The sequence below is a fragment of the Ahaetulla prasina genome, chromosome 3 (assembly GCF_028640845.1).
Source record: "Ahaetulla prasina isolate Xishuangbanna chromosome 3, ASM2864084v1, whole genome shotgun sequence".
Classification (NCBI taxonomy): domain Eukaryota; kingdom Metazoa; phylum Chordata; class Lepidosauria; order Squamata; family Colubridae; genus Ahaetulla; species Ahaetulla prasina.
The window spans coordinates 72,809,396-72,815,073 of NC_080541.1; positions in this window are offsets into that span (position 1 = coordinate 72,809,396).

Here is a 5,678-nt window from a genome sequence, read left to right on the forward strand (position 1 = left end):
TTATAGATGGCATTTAGATCCTAAGAAATTATCATGTATGTATCCAGATATGCAAGCGAAATGTTGGAGATGTAATTGTGATGATGCTACATATTTTCATGTATGGTGGACTTGTAAGAAAATTAAGTCTTTCTGGATAAGAATCTGGTGGATTATGCAGAATGTTCTGAAGAAGAAGATAAAGTTTCTACTGCAATTTTTCCTTTTGGGAATAACAACGGACTGTACAGTGATTGAGACTAAGTTGATTTTGAACTTAATAACAGCAGCACGACTGTTGATTGGACAATATTGGAAGAAAAAAGAATTACCCACAATAGAAGAATGGATATTGAAAGTTTCCAATTTGGCTGAGATGGCTAAAATCTCAGCCTTCTTGAAAGACAGTACTCAAGAAAAATATTTAAATGAATGGAAGAACTGGATTGATTATATTCAAAATAGATATCAGATTAAGAAATTTCGGATTGCTTTTGAATGAAGGATGTTATTTTTGATTTTAATGGAAGAAGTCAGGTTATGTGAGAGAGAAAGATTATAATTGTGTTAGATTTTAAAAAGTTTAATGTATGACTGTTTTGTTTAAGGAACTATACCTTGTGTTTGCTCCGGGAAGTCCGGGGGGGGAGGGGGGTTTAGGAGGGAGGGGGGGAGGGGGAAAAATTTAATTGTTGTAAAACTTTTTTAATAAAAAAAAAAAAAAAATCTAGCATACACAGTAAACCTCACAATCATTCAACCTACGGTTGGTATTAAAGGTTAGAATGTGCTTCTTTCAGTTTTGCAGTTCTAAAACAACTTTACTGGATTAAATATATACTATTGTTTGATTACAGTATAATCCCGTACCTATACATTTAGAGGTTAACCTGTCCAACTCAGCTATAAATCAAGAAAGAAAATAACAGTTGATAATTGTATACAATTTATTTACGAAAATATTTTATTGATTTTAATTCAGAATACAGATTGGTTATGATCAAATGAAGTACTGTAGATCTGAAGTGGTATATTATACAATAATGGTATGTAAAAATATAGTAAACCCAATTAGAATACACAGAGGCACAAAATTCTTGATTTTACTTCCTATTTATAAGCTGTTCAGAGCTTAATGGAATTGTGAGTTGAATAATTTTTTAGATAACTTTTTTTTATTTTAGGTCACCAGTGAAACTGCAGTATTCAATTAGATCTTCTAGTATTCTGCCACTCTAATGTAGTTAATAAGAAGCATGACAAGGTGATAATAGAAATTACCATTACTGATCGTTGTAGTTAACAAGATATTTTATGTGAATTCACTTCTTCATATTCTGCTTTATAATAAAGTTTTTAAATTTCATAATTAACTTTCAGGATATAGTTGTTAATGAGCCTAATAGCCTTATATTGCCATCTGGTATTAGAAAACAGCTTCCATTGTGTTGTACATATTTTTAACTTTCAGTTTCAGTATCTGCTTTTTAAGCTCATGATTGGTGCAAAGGAGACAAAATGGCATTAAACCACAGTTATTTGTTCAGATGCAACAAGGAGATTGGCATGTGGAAGTCAATTTAGATGCATCCATATTGCAAGTCACAGTGAAAAGTGTTTGTGTGTGCATGTGAGAGAGAGAATGAGGGACTGTTGGGAGGGTGGAAAAATTACAATTGAAAGGAAATAATACAAGAGTATGTGCAAATTAACTTTTTCTTGTTTTCCTTTTTTGGCTTCATAATATTGATAGTTATTACTATTATCAAAATTTATTTAATGTATTCTTATTTTCCATTCAGCAGCCAAACAGCTAGGTCATCTTTCAACCAAAGATGTGTAGTTTTCGAGCTAAGAAATACATTTTTAACTTTTAGATGGGATGTGCCAGAAATTGAACCAAACTCTAAATACTAAAAATGGCTAGAAAGAAAAATGGATGGAGTCAGGACAAAGCTAAAATTGATTTATAAAATTCAATTAAAATGTGGTGAAATCATCTCAGTACTAATAATATGAATATTTCGATGTATTTTCATTCTCTTTCTGTCAAAATTACAATTTGGTTGTATGGACACTGTAACCTTAACATAGGAAGCCTGGAGCCTGAATTGGATTTAAATGCTTTGAAGGTCAAGGTACCTTTCTGTTCTTGAGGGAAAATAACGGAAGGGCAATTCCTGAGGTGGTAGCATTAGGTTGTTAATAGCAATAGAGTTCCCAGCAGTGGTGCAACAATTACAGTGCCTTTAAAATGATAATGTGTAAATCTGAATGGCATGTTTTTGTAATATCATGATATCTGGTAGAAATATGCAGGTTGTGCCATTTGAACGATGACACCCTGGGCATCATTTGCTTTGCCTATGGTCATTCTTCTCATGCCCGTTGGATGAAGTAACATAGCATATTCCTGTCCAAGAATAGTAGCTAGGCATGACTGCAGCTAGTGCTTAATAAAGCTCTATATTATGTATCACTACATAAGAAAAATACACCACTGTCCTTTGGGACATCTCCCCTCCCTCAATCTTCTTCTCTGTCAAAACCCTCAATATTTTACACATTCATCTATATATCTGCCTGGTTAAAATACCAATTACCCATTGTTTGGCATTCTGAAAGCTGAAGTCATTAAATAGATATGATATTTATATACAGAAGTGAACTTTAGCATCACCACCATTTAGACAAACGGAGAATGGAAAATCGTATGCACACTAAATAAAATAATAAAGGGATTGGTAGGATGCTGTCTTCATTTTTCATCAAAAATAAAATGTTTTTAAAAGTTTTCAACTTTTGTTCTAAGCATTCTGAAACGGAAGAAGAAGAAAAATCTCCTGACCGTTTGATTACAAAAATTAAACTAAACTTAAAGAATATTGCAAAGCCTGGGGATAAAACTGATGCTCTTACATCTGGCTCTGAATATTTTATCTCGTTAATCCATATGTTCTTCATTGCAATTATATTGGCAGTAGAGATAAATATTTTTACTAACTTTTTTAACCTCTATGCTTTTTTTTTGTTGAAACAAGGAGGTATTATTACATTATTTATAATGAACAGTAAGGTAAAGGTTGCCCTCGCACACATGTGCTAGTCGTTTCCGACTCAAGGGGGCAGTGCTCATCTCCATTTCAAAGCCAAAGAGCCAGCGCTGTCCGAAGATGTCTCCTTGGTCATGTGGCCAGCATGACTAAACGGCAAAGGCGCACGGAATGCTGTTATCTTCCCACCAGAGGTGGTCCCTATTTTTCTACTTGCATTTTTTACGTGCTTTGGAACTGCTAGGTTGGCAGAAGTTGAGACAAGTAACGGAAGCTCACCCTGTTACATCGCATTACAGATTCGAACCACTGAACTGCTGACCTTTTGATCGACAAGCTCAGCATCTTAGCCACTCAGCCACGACATCCTTGCGATGAATAGTAGAAGTGTTGAAATGTTTTATATATCATTGGACTGGCCACAGGAATTATATAGGATCTAGAGGCATTACTGGAAATAACGACAATGATAGTGGCTGATGTTTTGCTTCATAATTTGCCAGATTCTTATTCATTTTTCTAAAGAAAATATTAAAATACAGCATAATATGAAACGAGGTGGAAGAGGAAGCTTGGCAGGTATCAAGAAAAAAAGCTCATCAGTCTAGCTAATATATTGCCACATTAAGAAATCATGCTATCTTGGATAATTCAAATACGTGCACCTTGATACTGTATTTTGATTACATTAAATTTTTCTGATAAATTTTGAAAAATACAGTTTAATATTATACATTTTACAGACATTATAGAGTGTTAATATTTCTTTGTCAAATTATCTCATATGAAAGAATGCTAACATTATTAGCTGCTTTAGATTATTACCCGTGTTTCCCTGAAAATAAGACCCTATCTTATATTTTTTTGAACCCTGAAGTAAACACTTGGCCTTATTGACATGTGCTCAAAAGCCCGATTGGGCTTATTATCAGGGGATGTCTTATTTTTGTAGTACATTTTACAGGCATTTTCTTATTTGTACATTTTCATTCTAGGACCTTAAAGAACAAAGTGTATAAAGTTATATAAGAATATTATGATCACAAATGTAAATCCTGATATCAGACTCAGATTCTTATTTTGCTTAAAATACAATAAAGACAATAATAAGAATAAAAAATATATAAATAATTTTGTATTTGTAAAAGTTCCAAAAAATATATATCTTGCAACTCTTAATGAGAAACTGATTTTTGGAGGTACTGAATTCATGAGAATGAATTCATTTCTTTCTTGTTTTTTGCTGGAAATAATACCATTATCAGATAAATTTGGAGAATATTTTTATATATTTTGAAATAGTAGTCCAGCCATATTCTAATGGAGTACAATTCAAACTGCCCCAGTATTTATTCAGAATATCTGCTACTGAAATTTAATCAAGCAATGACCTGATTATACCCCTGGATTTATTGATATGAATATCTTCTATGCTATCAATAGTTTGGCTTGAGTTTTTTAAAATTTGGCTTTAAAAATTCTACTGAATACTACAAATTTATCGTGATACATTCAAGGAATTATTGTATGATTCTAAAGATAATTACAATTGAAAATTAAATGGCTTAATTTATGGGTTAAAAGGCTATAACAAAAAAACAGTACTTTCCTATTTTGTCCTAATAAGATTTCTTTTTTTTTTTCTATTCAATCATGTCCAGTTTTTGTAAATTGCCTGGACAAGTCAGTGCAACTTTCTTGGCAATGTGTTTTAAAAGTGGTTTGCCATTTCGTCCTTCCTAGGTCTGAGAGAAACTGACCAGCCCAATGACACCCAGCTGGCTTTGTGCCTAAGGCAGGACTGGAAGTCAATGATCATAAATAAAGGAATGCTTAAAAATGTGATCAAATTTCAGAAATAAAAATCTACATTCTATCTGCCCAGACTTAATTTGTTCCATTTTGAAAAAGAAAGAAGTTATCTGGTCATCTGCAATAAAAGACAAAGACATTTTTCCCTGATATATTAGGATACCTGTGGACAACCTGTTTCTCATGAAAAGTTGCAAGAGGTTTTTTTCCCTTCCTTCATGGCTATTACAGAATGAAAGATCCAGAAGATGTTTATGAAATGTTATATAATATACAAAATATGTGGGAATTCAGATCCATGGAGATGTTCACAGCCATCCGATTCCCTTCTTCCTTAGGTTGTCTTGTGTAGAGAACTGTAGGGCATGTGGTTGATGATGCAAGGAGTCAAAGCTAAGTTTATGAGGACAAATTAACAACTCTCCACATTATTCTATTCTATTTATTCTTGAATGCCTTTCCCTTCTTTTTAAAGTTGCTTTTCCTGTTTTGAATATTTAACTTGTGTGACATATGTTAAAGATTCTCACGTTCAAATTTATTGAAGATTTATAGGTAAAGATATGTTTACATATCTTTAATTATATTTGTTGGATTCCAAAATATGAAAACTATTTTCCTAGTTGTTTTCTGTACACTGTAGGACTATCGAGGGAAACCAGCAAGGTTTCTTGAGAAAAATGCCATCCTAATGTATATCAGAGCATCAAGAAGGGGTTTGTTTTGCTTTTATTAAAAATGCAATTTCTGACACTAATATATTCACCTTTTCTATCCTTACTAGTCAATACTCTAATTTCTTCAACTGCTCCGGCCCCTTCATGAATGTAACAA